The sequence below is a fragment of the Cervus canadensis genome, chromosome X (genome assembly GCF_019320065.1).
Source record: "Cervus canadensis isolate Bull #8, Minnesota chromosome X, ASM1932006v1, whole genome shotgun sequence".
In the NCBI taxonomy this organism is placed as follows: domain Eukaryota; kingdom Metazoa; phylum Chordata; class Mammalia; order Artiodactyla; family Cervidae; genus Cervus; species Cervus canadensis.
Genome location: NC_057419.1, coordinates 121063069 through 121080258, shown reverse-complemented (window position 1 = coordinate 121080258; position 17190 = coordinate 121063069). Strand labels below are relative to the sequence as shown.

Here is a 17190-nt window from a genome sequence, read left to right as displayed (position 1 = left end):
GCTATGACCCCCCCCCCCCATCTCAACAAATGGAGGACCTCCTTAATGTCAAATTCTCTCACACTTTCAATTCTTCTGCTACTGAATAGATAAAACTCTCTGCTTTCAGGGCTCATGTGATAGCTCAGGCACACTTGGATAATCTCTTTCTCTTAAGGTCATCAGAATAGTAAACCTAATTAAATATGCAAAGATCCCTTTTCTTGGATACCATGATGGAAGGAAGGGAGCAAGAGAGGAAGGAAAACTAAAGCAATAAAAGAGTAAAACAACAAAAACAAAATGAAATGAAAAACTGAAAGAAAATTCAGATTTTGGAGTATTATAGTGTTTGGAAACAAGAAAAAGCATAAATATATTTTCAGAAATAACCCTATGGCTAGGTTTAATGCTAAAGTCTTTCAAGTTTACAAGCATGGTAGATCAACGTTATTCTCTGTAGAATAGCTAGCACACAAATTGTTAAATCGTTTCTGTATCTTGGCTATTGCGATCAATACTGAAACAAACATGAAGGGGCATTTATTTCTTTGGAATACTGATTTCATTTCCTTTGGATGCATACCCAGAAGTGGAGTTGCTGGATCATATGGCAGTTCTATTTTTAATTTTTTGAGAAACTAATACTTTTTTTATAGTGGATACATCAATTTATATTACCAATAGAAGGGTACAGGGTTTCCTTTTCTCCACATTTTTACCAGCATATCATCTTTTTTTTTTTTTAAATAGTAGCCATCCGAATAGGTGTGAGGTCGTATCTCATTGTGGTGTAGATTTGGATTTCCCTGATGTTTAGCGATGTTGAGCAGCTTTTCATGTAATTGTTGGCCATTTGTATATCTTCTTTGGAGAAAGGTCTATTCAAGCCCTACGCCTATTTTAAATTGAGTGTATTTTTGCTGTTGAGCATAACATTCCTTATACATTTTGGATAATAATGTCTTATCAGATATGCAGTTTGAAAATATTTTCTACCATTCTGTGAGTTGCCTTTTCATTTTGTCAATTGTTTTTTTTTTTCTTTTTGCTGAACAGAAAATTCTTAGTGTGATATAGTCCCACTTATTGATTCTTACATTTGTTGTTTGTGCCATTGGTGTCATAATAAAAAAAAAAAAATCCTTGCCAAAATCTATGTAAGGCAGTTTTTACTTATTGTTTAGGAATTTTATGGTTTCAGTTCTTACATTTAAGTCCTTAATTAGGTTCAAGTTGATTTTTGTAAGTGGTGTGTGTAAGATGGGGGGGGAGTGGTGAGTCAAATTTCACTCTTTTCATGTGAATATCCAGTTTTTCTACACCATTTATCCTGTCCCCACTGAGTATTCTTGGCACCTTTGTCAAATGGTACTTGACCACATACATGAAGGTTTATTTCTGGGCTCTCTATTCTGTCCTATTTGTTTACTGTATCTGTTTTATTCCAGATTCAAACCATTTTCATTGTGGTAGCTTTGTAATATATTATGAAATCAGAATTCTGATGCTTCCAATTTTGTTTTTCGTGAAGATTATCATGTCTATTTGGTGTCTTTTGTGGTTCCACATGAATATGATATTTTTGTCTGTTTTTGTGAGAAATCTGGTTTATTCTTGTAGGGTACAGTTCTATTAGTGATTTAATTTTCAAAGGTATTGAGTTATTTTGGTTCAGCTTTTAATCTCATGCTCCATGTGAGTGTATAGGATGAATTAGAGAAAGTCATGACTTGAGCCCAGAAGACCTATTAGGTTGGTGGAGTGATGTAATAGAAATGACCTGGTTAAGGTGATGATAGTGGACTTATGGAGAAGAATACGGACTCAAAGGATATTTCAGTACATATTGCTTGTATGTGTGCTCAGTCATGTCCGACTCTGTGATCCCATGGATGAGAGCTCACCAGGCTCCTCTGTCCATGGAATTTTCCAGGAAAGAATACTAAAGTGGGTTGCAATTTCCTTCTTCCGGGGATCTTCCGTACCCAGGGATTGAACCCATGTCTCCAGCATGTCTTGCATAGGCAGGCAGATTCTTTAACACTGAGCCACCTGGAAAGCTCAGGTGTAATGCTTAGTAATGAGTTACATATGATAGGTAAAGGAGAGACAGGACCCTAAGCAGACTGCTTATTTGAATTTAATAGCGTATTGTCGTGTATTCACCACAATAGGAAAGCAATTTATGCTTTCTCATTTCAGGATCTTACTGCTGACCTGTCTCAACATTTTTCACTCATTTCTTTACTGTTGCTTCACCCTCCATATAAATCTTATTCATGCTTTGACACTTTTGACATGCTTTATAGTGTCTTTTCCTCCAAATAATTTTATATTTTCATTACATGTTTATTATTATTATATTTGTATCACGTTATATCCCCTATATAATTTTTTGAATCTCTATATCACTTATCATATTTTTCTTATATATTAATTGTGCTTTGTACTAACTTCCTGAAATAGACTAAACTTATTGAGAAGAGGGACTGTGTATTCAACACAGCACCATTAGAGAGTAGTTATTCAATACACGTTTACTGAATAAAGGAACAGATAAATAAATGGTATTAATTATAACTTCATGTTCACCAGAATATTAGTAATAGCATTGAGATTTTTTCCTAGTAGAGGATATTCTAGATGTATATCACAGAGAAATGCAGCACACATGCACACACACAAACACAATAAACACAATAAATAACACTATCCATGCCTTAGCCCTAATCACAGTAAAAATTACTCTCTATGATTGTAATTTCTTTGCTAAGCCTATTACATTTCTAAGCTTCTGTAAGATATTTTAAGTTATGTTTATAAGTAATATTATTCTCTATTCAATGCCCAAACCTGCCATAAATTTAAGAATAGCAAGGGACTGAAGACTTAAGAAAACCAAGGATCATTCAATGACAGGAATAATTAAAACTTTTTTTTCTATGTTTAAACCCCTGCCTGAACTAAATTCTGTAGATAGTGCATATTCAGGGAGATGCCAGATAATTCAAGTGTAAACTTGTAGAAGCATCCTAAGAGAGGTGGAGTTTTCAAACAATAGTCCAGAAACAAAGTACATTGAGCATAATATGAATTGCTTGCACTCGTATCACTAATACCATTCTGACTCCCAAACTTGTCTGTCTTCAGGCATCTCAGATCAACTTTATGATACAAGGTATACATCTTTGGTTAAAGCTAGATATGTGGATTCATAAACATTTCACTGTCTTTAATATTGCTTTTTCAGCTATGGGGTCAGGTCTCTTGACTCCTTTTTTAATAGATGACACATTCTGTCTGAAGTTAAAACCGCAATCCGTGACAGTGGGCAGAAGCTGTTAATATCTTGTATCCACTTCATGGAGACTAAATTTATATGTGATCTCAGCACAGTGTCCTCAACTACTGAGCTATCAAGAAACATGCAATAATGTCTATTCTACTGAGAATCTATTCCTTTTTCTTAATTAGAAATATTTGTCACCAGAGCAGTTCTTTGGTATACTTGGTTTTGCAATAACCCCTTAACTTCCTACCACATAGTTTACTTTCTACTTACAAGTACACTCTTCTTCCAGATATCTCTCCTCTGTCTGCCTTTCTCTCTCTCAATGACATAATCTGTCTTCCACCCAATGACTCAAGAATGTAATATGGTGTTATGTTAGACTAATGAATCTCTTCCTTATTTTTGGCATCTCAACTTTTCTTTGCAGCTTCATCATTCATAATTGTCCTGATATATCATGTCCTCTGTTCACACTAGATTACTTGGCATTTTTATATATTTTTAATGCTTTCCTATTTTTGCCTATGCTGTCTTTCTACTGGAAGCATACTTCAGTCCCCTTTTTTAATTTTGCCAACCTCTTTTATGACTTCTTCTGAGAAGCCTTCCCCAGGCTTTTAGGTAAAAGCAATTACTACTTTTATTCCCCATTATTCTCTTATTTATGTTACTCAAATTTTTAGTGAGATATAATTGAAAATTAAAACTGTATATATTTTAAGTATGCAATTTGATGCATTAATATGTCTATCTATAAAAACTGATAAACTATAAAACTATATAACTATAGTTATATAGTTTATATAACTATAAAAACTATAAAAACTATTGATAAAACTCAAGCTAATTAACATATCCATCACCTCATATAGTTACCATTTTCTGTGTGTGTATGTGTGTAGAACACTTACGATATAACCTCTTTAGTGAATTTCAAGTATACAATGCAATATTGTTAAAAACAGTCACATTTTATATTAGATAGCCATAGATTTTTCATCTTTCATAACTAAAACTTTATATTCCTTATTTGATGTCTGCTCATTTTCTTCTTCCTCCAGTCCCTGAAAACCACGTCTATCCTCTGCCATTATGACTTCGACTATTTTAGATTCTACATATAAGTGAGATCATGTGGTATTTGTCTCTCTCTCTCTGGCACCCTTGTCAAAGATCAGTTGACTATCAATATGTGGATTGATTTCTGGGCGCTCTATTATGTTCCATTGGCCTGTATGTCTGACTTTTTGCAACTACCATACTCTTTTGGTTACTGTGGCTTTGAAACCAGGCAGTGTAATAACTCCAGCTTTTTCCTTCTTGCTCAATATTCTTTTGGCTATTTGGGGCTTTTGTGGTTTCATCTGAATTTTAAAATTCTCTATTTCTGTAAAGAATGTCATTACAATATTTGTAAGAAATTGCACTGAATCTTTGGATCACTTTGGGTAGTATGGACAGTTTAACAATATGGAGTCTTTCAGTCTTTAAACATGGGATGCCTTTCCATTTATCCATGTCTTCTTTCTTTCATCAGTATACAGGTCTTCCATCTCTTAAGTTTATTCCTAAGTATTTTACTCCTTTTGTTGCTATTGTAATGAGGTTTTTTTCATTTTGTTTGTGTATAGATACATGACTGATTTTTTATGTTGATTTTGCATCCTTCAACTTTGCTGAATTTATTAGTTCAACAGTTTTTTTTTGTTGTTGTTAAGTCTTTAAGGTTTTCTACATGTATGAGCCTGTCATCTGCAAACAGATATAAATTTTCTTCCTTTTCAATTTGAATTATTTTTACTTTCTTTTTCTTGTCTAATTGCTCTGGCTAGGACTTCTAGTACTATGTTGAAAAGAAGTTAAGAGTGTGGGCATCTGTCTTAAAGGAAAAGTGTTTAGTTTTCCCCCATTCTTTATGATGTTAGTTTGGGCTTTTCATATATGGCCTTTATTGTGTTGAGGTGTTTCCAATATACTTGATACATACTTGAATTATTCAAGATAATCTGTTATGTTGGTCACATTTACAAGATATACACATGAATCTTTGCCTTTCCATTTCATAGTAAGTGATCAATACATTATTATCTCACCACTGTTATCGCCTTTTACAGTTATATGAGAACTATATAATTCTGTGTGTTTCCCTCTTTCATATTATAGGCATACCTCATTTTATTGGGCTTCACATTATTGTGCTTTGCAGATACTGTTTTTTTTTTTTTTTAAATAAATTGATGGTTAGCGGCAACCTTGTGCAAGTCGTTGGTACCACTTTTCCAACAGTTTTACTCACTTCATGTTTCTGTATCACATTTTGGTAATTCTCACAATATTTCAAACCCTCCACCAGCTAATAAGCTGATGACTTGCTGAAGGCACAGATTATTACTAGCATTCTTAGCAATAAAGGATATTTAAATTAAGGTATGCACATTGTTTTTTCCAGATATAATGCTATTGCACACCTAATAGACTACAATATAGTACAAACATAACTTTTATATGCACTGAAAAACCAAAACAGAAATGTGTGACTCACTTTATTGCAGTGGTCTGGAACTAAATCTGCAATATCTCTGAGGTATGCCTGTGTATTCCAGGGTTCAAATCTTAATTATTTTTAAATTGACTTTCCAAGCTCATTCTATGTATCTAGTGTATTGTTCTTTTAATTATTTTATTTTCTAGGCTTAAAATGTTATTATAAATGTGTTATGACATAACATACAATTTCAAATACTGTCAGAACTATGCAAGTATAAATTATGAACAACAAAAATGAAAGGTCTATTATACTTGCTAGTTCAAAAAATAATTTCCTGAGCTTCAACCCCTGCCTTTATGTTCATAATTTTCAGATCTAAAGTTTTATGACTCCAAAGACAAGTCTATCATTATAGTAGGTGTAAACTGAGATTCTTTTTTTTTTGTAGTAGTGTCGAGCATTTTATACTTAAAAAATAACCATCGCAGCACACCTGGTTATTCCTCTCTGTTCAGTTTTTTCATATAATATTTAACTTTATAATATACTATATGCATTATTTAGTATGTCTGTGGTCCACCTCTCATGATACTAAGTTTTACAAGGGCCATGATATTTTTATTTTTTAAAATTATTCACTGATGTATATCAGGGGCCTAGAAAAACACCTGCCACACCATAGGACATCAATAAAGTTTAGTTGAATGAATAAATGAACTGTCCCTTAACATGGTATCCCACCTCTTGTTAATCAATATTTTCTCATTATTCTTGTTCTTCTCAATTTGTATTCATAACCTAAACAATGACATTTAGGATTCTCACCTGACTATTCTCTTGGGAAATGTCTGTGACATTTCAATGACCTCCTAAATACTAGACAAAATGGGCACATTTCAACCACCATAATCTATTTTAGGCTATATTTGACACTCTTGCTCAGAACCTACTTCTTGAAAATTGCCACTATATTTTATGTCCATTATTATATACTCTTTGTATTTCTTCTTCTGATTTTTTCTTTTGATTTCTTCCTGGGCTGTTCATATTCCATGGGCCTTATAAATATTGATGTTTATCTCTAGAGATTTACTGTTTTCAATCTTCATACTTTCCATGAGTAATCTAGCCCGTAATTATTTTATCAACCATTGTGCCTAACTCACAGTATCTATAGTTACAAAACAGATCTCTACACCAAGTTTCAGAATTACATAGCTAACTTCCTGCTGAATAACTCCTCCTGGGAAGGCCAATGTTATCTTAGACTCTACAACACAAATAATTAAACACAGCTTAACAACTAAAACTACGCTTATCCTTCCTTCCCTACTAAATGGTACCACCAGCCATTCAGAAACCCCAACTAGAAATTTGGAAATGATCCTTGAATGTTTCTCCCTCTCAATCAATCAACAAATCTTACTGGTTGACCATATAATTATTTTCCTTTAATGTGACTAATTACCCATTTCTATCCACATCACTCTGGTTAAGCCCCCAATCATCTGTTACCTAAGTGATTTTTTGACTATGAGATTTGGAGAAACAAGAAGTATAAAATGGCATACAGATTTTTATGTGCTTATCTTAGGTGACTTGGGTGACTGGAAAGATGGTGGTGTTACGATAGACCTGAACCCATTCTTCCAGTCCTCAAAACCGTTCTCTCTTAAATCCATCCACATCTCTCCCAAAGCAATATTCTGGAGTTGTCAATATAGAGGTGGTAGTTAAAACCATCAAATTATATGAAATCATTCAGAAAAAGAGCAAATAAAAGGGGAAGCAGTGGAAGACTACACATGTTAGCAGAAGGTGGTATTATGTGTTAGGCAGACATGTGATGAAAAGAAGTAGACACCAGATTATTAAGGGCCTTGTAAGGCCCTTATTCTGAAGACTTTGAAATATGCAAGTTCAATGACAGAACACTGAAAGGTTTAATGAATTCAGATAAATGAATGCCACATTAGTTTGGCTTTTCAAGTAGGTTACATTGACTGCAGTATAAACAATTCTTGCAGAAAAGCAAGACTAAAGGTAGAAAAAGCAGTTAGGAACTACAATAATCTTGGTGAGAGATGATGGTAAAATGGACCAAGCTAGCAGAAAGATGCCAACTCCATCACTGTGAGGGATGTATATTGCTTCTGGGGGAGTTCTTGTGAAATCACATGGAAATGATCTGCCAAGTTTCAGGTTCAGATCACATAGGACTGTTAATTAAAACAGTAGGGAAGTTCTCTGAACCCTAGGATAAAATGCTAAAGAGAAGTAGTTAATATCAAAATCAGAGATGTGGAATAAGTCTTCATATTGAAAGAGTGCTGAGGTAAAAAAGTTCTCAGATAATATACATGTTTTGATGCTGTTCTCTTGAAACATCCCACCCTCGCCTTCTCCCAGAGTCCAAAAGTCTATTCTGTACATCTGTGTCTCTTTTTCTGTTTTGCATATAGGGTTATCGTTACCATCTTTCTAAATTCCATATATATGTGTTAGTATACTGTATTGGTCTTTATCTTTCTGGCTTACTTCACTCTGTGTAATAGGCTCCAGTTTCACCAGCCCAGGTTGGATGCATGAGACAAGTGCTCGGAGCTGGTGCACTGGGAAGACCCAGAGGGATCAGGTGGAGAGGGAGGTGGGAGGGGGGATCGGGATGGGGAATACATGTAAATCCATGGCTGATTCACGTCAATGTACGGCAAAAACCACTACAATATTGTAAAGTAATTAGCCTCCAACTAATAAAAAAAAGCATATCTTAAAAAACAACAGCAAACTTCTCAGAGTTCAAGTATCAAATGAATGGGGGAACAAATCAGAAACCACACTTAAAGGCTTTGAGGATGCTGGTGTTTGAGGTTATAAGAGAACTTAATGAAGGACTTAATTTGGATCAGAGAAGGGGTGAAAAATTTAAGGGAAAAGGCATTTAAGGAGAAACTTAAAAATGCAATTGGAATTAGGGGAACAGAATGGGGGAACAGTATTCCAGGTTGATGGAGCAGCATTGCAAAGACCCTGATGTTGGAAGGATTTTGGTATTTTCAAGAAATTGAAAGGAGACCACTATCTTGATTAGAAACCTGGGAAGAGTGATATAAGATAAAATTGAAAAGCAGAAGCCAGTACACATAACCCTTACTGATAATTATTTAAAAAAATAATTTCCTTAGAGTAATGGAAACTTATGAGTGACTCAATCAGATTTACATTTAAAGATATCACCCTGACTGCAGTTCAGAGAATGAATTGTAGTGGAGCAAAGACAGAAGTCAGAATATTTGTCACAGTGTATCACAGTGGTGCAAAGGAAAGATGTTGTTGTCTTACAGAAGGATCATGGCAGTGTGAATGGAGAAAAACAGTCAAAATTGAAATACACATATTTGAAATAATACCCAAGATGAGTGTTTGGGTCACATGGAGTAAAACCATTATGGTTTGGGAAAACAATAGATTAGAGATATCCAAGGCGAAGCCTCTATTATCACTAGAATAGGAAAACGGGAAGATGAATTTTATTTTTTAGAATTTTATCAGCTGAATTTTGAAATATGCAGATACTGAAATATCTGTAAGATGTTTAAATAGAGATGTTCACAAATCCTTTAAATACTTTACCCCACACTTAATTCAGAGAACTAAGATAGCAACAAAATTTTGACACAATAGGAGTAGATGAGATCACATACATTTTTGGTAGGGTGAAACAGAAAGTCCAAGACAGAACTCGAGAGTTCAAATACCAGGTGGAGGGAAACAATTCATTAAAAAATTAAAAGGAATGTTGGTGTCACTCACAAAGAAATCATTTTTATTAAATAAATAAAGCCCCATAGAGGAAACAGGCCAAAAATAAATCTCAAGTAGCCGTTGATAAGTATCCTGTGACCCTCACTGCAGTTGAGTTTGTGCTATAGCAACGTATGTGTTTTCTTAAGTACACTTAGGTTCAGAATTCCCGTAGTGAGGAGACAGCTTATATTTTCATCTTTGTCAGTTCTTTTCAGAATGCATTGTAGGTGCTCGCTAAAACTATTATTGACTTAAAATTATTAGCAGAGCTAGAAAATAATAAAGGTGTATGTTACCTTATTTTGTACTTCTCCAACCATTATGAAAGGCAGGATAAAAATGGAAAATAGAATAAAAAGTCAGGTGTTCACAGCAATTATTCAATCCAGCTGGAAAAATCAGTTAAGCTATTTGTTACCATTACTTTAGGGTTTAAATTAATAGTTTTTTTTTTCCTCTCCCTCCACAGTGACGATTACTCTGTTATCTATTTAAAACAGCCATAGTAGGGAAGAAAGTAAGACAGAAGGAAGAAACAGAGAAAAGATGAAGGGAGGGAGAAAGAAATTTTACAATTTGGAATTGTATTTGGAGATTATCTTATTTATTTTTACTTTAAAACAAAGTTACTTCTGTTGTGGATATTAGCAACTAAAAATATATGAATTATATATTATTAATATAGTTATATAATTATATTTATCTTATAAATCATATATAAACACATCTTATATAAATATATATCAACAGTTTGACAGAAAAGCTGCAGTCTGAAAACTTGAAAAAATATAGCTAGTTCATCTACAATTGCCCTTAGGTAATCAATATTCTCAGTAGGTAGACAAATAGAAAGTTTATGTCACTGTGATTTGCCAGCGTGATAAGGAGCAACACCTCCCATATTTTCTAGGACACAAGATATATATTTTGCTTACTAATATACCAATGTGGATATTAAGTGAAGGTATCAATGTTACAGATTAAACTGGTCCTTAAAATGAGACTAAAATTTGTGCTAGAAGATGGTGAATAAAATATTTGTATACACATACAAGGAGTAATTTAGGCAAACTATAGTATACAATTTACAGTAGAGTTGTCCCCCTTACCCAGAGGGACTCTCATAATCTGCCTGAATATCATCTGACTCATTCCTTTAAACCCCTGAAATTATATGGGGCCTAACAAAGCAAGAGGAAGGCAGATAGTAGTAAAATAATAGTACCATTGGCTCCTTTAGCTAGGGTTATCTCATCAAATTAGCTACTTGAAAACGAGCAGCTTTAAGTAGAGCATCAGTTTGACAGTACTGTCTGTAGGACATATGTCATATGTTCTCAATATCCAGACAATGGAATATTATTCAGCACTTAAATGAGCTATTGCTTCTTAGTTGCTCAGTTATGTCTGATTCTTTGTGACCCCATGGACTATCTGTTGCCTGCCAGGCTCTCCTGTCCATGGGATCTTCCAGGCAAGAATACTAGAGTGGGTAGCCGCTTCCTTCTCCAGGGGATCTTCCCAACCCAGGGACCGAACCTACGTCTCCTGCTTGGCAGGAGGATTCTTTGTCACTAAGCCAACTGGGAAGCCCATAAATTTCTCAGGACCCAGGCAGCTGAGCATATTAGCCTTAGACAAAAGAAAACGACGCCTCCCTTTAAAAATACATAAGCTGACAGCTTGAGGAAAATTTACTCTTAAGGTGAATATGTGTGCTATTAGCAAAATTCTTCCCATTCTGGCATTTTGGAAGAATCCTAGCCTCAAGGCTGGCACCATACTTACTTTAAAATGAAACATGTCAATAGATAAGCCTTGCCCACATACACAGATTTCCAAGTCAGGCTTCATAACTACAGGGAGACCTTACAGGAAATTTATCTATGTGGAAACAGAACTACCTAGAAGAAATAGACAAACTGCCTGTTCCCATATGTAAATAAAAACCCAGAGGTATGAAGAAAATCAATAGCATGAAAGGCAAAGAACAGAAAACAAACACAACTATTAACCCCAGGGGAAAAAAAAAGTTTTTAAAGACATATTTTAAGAAACAAGAAATTAAACTGACAAACACAACTCTAGAGCCATCTAATTTGCGTTTTCAGAGGGACCTGTGAAGCAATTTCATTCATTAAAAATCAATAAAAAAGGAAATGTCACAGTACAAAAAATTGGAAAAAATCATAAAGTATCATTTCCAAAATTAGAAATATGTAGAAGTTTAGATGATAGAGTTAAATATCTCAAAAGAGAGAGAGGGCAAGCCAATAGACTGAAGAAAGCTACTGAAATAAGAAAAAGTTTTAAGTATGTAATTTAAAGATACCATAGTAATCAAGAACTGTACTTGTCAAGTATATCTCAATTATCCTAGGAAATTTTTTTAAAAGATTACCATTAGAGAGATTAAGTGGAAGGGTGTAAGAGTGACATAAAATCTTGGTTTTCAATAAGGAAATGTAATGGATAATGTATTTAATCAAGAAGGCAATGAGCAATATGTGTTATTTCAAATTAAGTCTGAAAAACTAATAAAAATGGTAATTGTTAAAAATGGTTACCTTAGAATACTACTCAATAATTTTAAAAAAAAATGCACTGTTGACACCTGAAGCAACACAGGTGAACTTCAATGCATTTAAAAAGCAAGGCTCAAAAGAATATATACTGCCTGGTGTATGTTTCCCATTAATTTCTGGAAAATACAAACCAATAGTGAAAGAAACAGAGCAGTCGTTGCTAGTGTGTACTAGAGTTTCTGGAAATAAAACTGACTGCAAAGGTACAGGAAGGAACTTTTTTAATGTAATAGACATCATCTGGGTCTCAGTTTGCTAGTGATTACACAACTGTATAGATTTGTCAAGACTCATCAAATTTCAACTCTAAAAAAGGATAGAATTTACTAGAAAAATTTTATATCATGAGAAAGCTGACTGGAAAACCAATAAATAAAAATTGTCACCTCTGGGAAGTGGAACTGGGGATATGGAGCAGTGGAGAATGGAACAATTGTAATTTGTTAAATGATCTTGTATGTTATTTAATATTTTAATCATGTATAAATAGTGCTTAAAAAAATTAAAATAAGAATGCAAACAAAAACGGAAGACAATGGGTAAAATATATGTGGATAGAAAGGAAACATGTATAAACACCACCTGAAAAGACTGTGCTTATGCTGTTACACTTAGTTACTCAAAATATCTTTTTAAAAGTTTAGTCATGGGTAAAGGAATTTATTTTACTAAATATTTCAAAAACTTGTGAATAGTCAAAGCAATACATGATTTTAATTTTGATAACGTGTATTATGAGGTGGTATACTTTTTATTATAAACTATAATGCTTCATTTGATAAAATGTTTCTGTACTTTTGGTTGATCTTTACTGTCTAGTTGTGAAACTACCTGGTCAGTTGGCACCTAATAAAAATCTAGGACCTCTGACAATGGCATTATGAAAGGAAAGAGAGAAATAGAGAAATTCAAAATATATACTCAGAAAACAGCATCCTATTGTTTGTAGTTGTCTTTCCCATACGGACAAGAATGAGGTCTTTCTCATCACCTTATCACCAGTATCCAAGCTGAGTACATGGCACATAATCAGTGTTTCATAAATATATGTGAAATTAATGAACTGTAAGAAAAGAGTACAATTTATTCACTCAATATGAATTTATGTGTCAAGTATTACACTGGGGGAATTGTGACAGAAACTTGTACAGAAGTCCTTGTTCCTACCCACAGGGAACTCACAATCTTAGAAAAGCATCAAACACCAAATATTATGTGATGAGATGTTGCAGTTGAGACATTCACAATGACTTTGGAAGATATGAAGAGTATTTACAAATTTTGCCTGTAAGAATTGGGAAAAGCTTCAAAAAGAGGCCATATTTAGCTGAAGATTTTAATAAGTTACGACTGATAGTAGAAACTAAAGGGGTTCCTTTTAGAGAGACAAACATGCGCAAAAGCTAAGTAATGTGAAACAGCACATTACATGTCAGGAAAAGCAAGTTTTGTGCAAGGGCATATACAGAGAAGAGAAATGGGAATCCACTGCTGGAAAAATAGGTTTGGAGCAATTATGACCAGAAAATTTTATCCTGGAGTTACTGATGAGCCAGAGGAGGACTATATGCGGGGAAGTGTTACTTTGACAGCAGGATAAAAGGAGACACAAGAGGCTCAGAGTCTAGGGAGAGAAATCAGTCAACAGGTGATTGTTAATTGTCCAGGCTGCAAACATGCATAAAGTAAGAGCCATTATAATATTTTGGATTTTATAAAAGGAAAACTTTGATTGACATAAACATAAACATTTTTAGAGGGAAGTTAATGGCTTTTATTTTTATTGAAGTATAGTAGATTTACACTGTTGTGTTAGATTTAGGTGTACAGCAAAGTGACTCTCTTATACATATATTTTTAGGTTCTCTTCTCTTATAGATTATTATAAATATTGAGTATAATTCCCTGTGCTATATAGCAGGTCCTTGTTGTTATCTATTTTATATATAATAGAGTGCATATGTTAAATGTTAATCCCAAACCTCAAAGGATAAACTTTTAGGTAAAAATGTTCTTATATTTATGAAACAGCATTCATTCTTTCACTGGTTTGACTGATGCAAAATTATTTAGCTTCTCTTTTAAAAAGCTACAGAGAGAAAATAAGCTAAAATGCTTTGTGTATTTGTTTACAGTTAAACATTTGACTATGGTGTAAGAAAAATTACTCAATTCTGAAAAATATTTCTAAACATATTGTAAATTATGTGCAGATAATTCAAACTTCTGCTTTCATTGACATATACATTCATAAAACTTATCTTAGAATTAGAGCAAAACTTTTACAGCTCCCAGGGTATAGCATTTACCTCAGCAGTTGTTTTGATATTGCATTTATCTCATGTTCCATTGGCCTTCCATCTGTTCTGATTTTACAAGAAAGCTGCAAGAGTGTTGGCAACAATTTTTCCCCTATTCTTTGGCAAGAGACTAATTTCCTTAAAGTGGAAGAATGGTTTTAATGTGGCAAAGATTATTTAATTAAAACACAGACTATAAAAATGCTAAGCTTCTATTGCTTCACTTTTTTAAAAAATATTTAATTGGAGGCTAATTACTTTACAATATTATGGTGGTTTTTGCCATACATCGACATTGCCTCACTTCTTAAAATATAATACTTTAAAATCTTCTTGCACCTGCAGTCATTATTTTTAGCTATCTGAAAGCAATGCATGCTAAGTTGTTTCAGTTATGCCTGATTCTTTGCAACCCTAGGGACTGTAGCCCACCAGGCTCCTCCTGTCCATGGGATTCTGCAGGCAAGAACTGGAGTGGGTTGCCATTGCCTCCTCCAGTGGATCTTCCTTACTCAGGGGTCGAACTTGCAGCTCCTGCATTGCAGGCAGATACTTTACTGCTAGAGCCACCAGGGAAGCAAGAACCGTGTCAATGAACATCCATAACCCAGCACCTTTTTACTTCCTAGGCTCTAAATTAAGAAATCTCTAGGGCGTTTCAAGCAACAAGATAATGATTAATGAACAGCAATAGTAATATTCTTGGTTAAAACATTATATAGCCAAGCTCCCTTAAATTATTTCCAAAGAATTTAAACAATTATAATGCAGTGAGTGAGTGAAACAGACTTCTCACTTACTGTGAGTCCCCTTATAATCTCAAGTGATTCATAGTCATTTGTCAAAAAAAAAAAAGTTTTGTCAAGATGTGTTCACATGAAGACAGAAACACCTGTCTCACTGGTTAACACTTGGCACCCATTTATTCATTTAATTGTTTCAACAGACATTTCTTGAATGCTTAATATTTACTAGGATTTGGGATTACAGACATGAGAAAGACACACCTCCTCTGGTCTCAGATATGGTGGAAGAGACATGTGAAAACCTTATAGTTTGTATTATATATAGATATGAGTATAATATGTTACAAGAACTCAGAGGAAGGGTCAAGGATATTTCACTGAGAAAATCCATTAAACTTTACTGAAGTCACATTTTAGGTGCTTCTTAAAGCATAAAAAGTATTTAATAGGCATATGGAAGGATAAAGGATAACATTTCAGTTATTCAGAATGAATTTTTAAAAGCTTGAAGATGTAAAAGAACATAGTGCATTCTGGGATTTCAAAATAACGGAGTACAATAGCAATGTGCCATGTATGAAGGATAGTGCTGACAGATTGAGCCAAAAAGATGGGAGAGACCAAACTGGCAACACTCCAAGGTACCATACTAAAGGGTTTAAATTTTAATATGTATGTGGCAAGTGTCACTGAAGGTTTCTGCAGGTGACTGATATTAACATACTTGTGTTTTGAAAGGCTATTTAGGATGACCATATACAGGTGGAGAACATGAGGATGTAGGTAAGATTATGAGACACGATTAGAAGGGTTTTGGAGGGAACATGTTGAATAGAGATTGATGAAGATTTATAGTCCTGGAGTTTACAATAAAAGTGAGACCTAAGTAGAATATAGGTGAAAATTGAAATAATGAAAATTGAAGTAATGAGACCCTCTCTGAAGTCAATCAGAGAGGAGCAGGAGAGGACTTTGACGAATAGTATCAGCATGTAAAAAGGCAGGAGACAAAAAAGGATCCAAAGTAGTGAATAATTTTGAGTCAGAGTACTCATAGATACAGAAATAGAACTAAAATAAAATGGTTCTGTAGAAAACCAAGAGAGATGTACATGAAAATGGCAACCATGGCAAATGTTAAATATGTGTCAAGTAAAATAAAGTACAATAAAGAACTGTTGGATTAGACAAGTGGGAAGTCATTGATTGACTTCAGAGTAAGCATTTTCAAGAACTGAAGATCCAAACTAATTTTGAGTGGAATGAAAAATAATCAGTAGGTTAAAAACTAGAGACAAGACTCGAGAAGTTTGTTTTTTTAAGAAGTTTGTATGACTGAAATATATCAGTAAGTTAAAGAGAAACAAAGTTGAAAGGTTTCTTCTCTTTTTCCTCCTCCTGCTTCTCCTCCTCTTTCACCTGCCTATTCTTTTTTTAAAATATATATTTTATTGAAGTCTAGTTGACTTACAATGTCTCAGGTACACAGCAAGGTGATTCAGTTATACAAACACACATGTATTACTTTTGAAATTATTTTCCATCATAGGTTATTACAAGCTATTGACTATAGTTCCCTATGCCATACAGCAAACCTTTGTTGTTTGTTACATATCTATTTTTAAATTAGAAATCTAGCATTCTAATCATACTAAGTCGAATAAGTGGAATCAAAATGTCATAACTTTGGCAAAAATTCTAGGTTTTCTAAAAATATATATAGATATGTATATATATTTATACAAAACCTTTTCTCCTACACTTGATAAAGGCTTGAGAAAACATAAAAAAAAAGAGATGGCGAAATCGGAGAACATAAACTAAATAAAATGGGAGCACTGAATATGAAATAGAAAAACGGAAACAAACTAGATAAAAGATCACCATATAGTACAGCTGTTTTTCAACATGACTGCTCATTGGAAAGATATTTGGAGCTCTGGAGAAAAAAAGCAATTCTTGAGCATTTGTATTTTTCAAAAAATTCAAG

At 33.8% G+C, this 17190-nt stretch overlaps 1 long non-coding RNA gene across 1 annotated transcript in view; it reads right to left on the bottom strand.

Annotated features, from left to right (window-relative positions):
- The window catches only part of LOC122435991, a 29324-nt gene extending 12442 nt beyond the window's left edge, over nucleotides 1–16882 (bottom strand). The window contains exons 1-2 of the long non-coding RNA XR_006267762.1: nucleotides 16713–16882; nucleotides 5625–5627 (exon numbers count right to left, since the gene is read on the bottom strand). This is a non-coding gene — a long non-coding RNA (uncharacterized LOC122435991). The remainder of the gene's footprint in view (nucleotides 1–5624; nucleotides 5628–16712) is intronic.
- Between the last annotated feature and the right edge of the window lie 308 nt (nucleotides 16883–17190).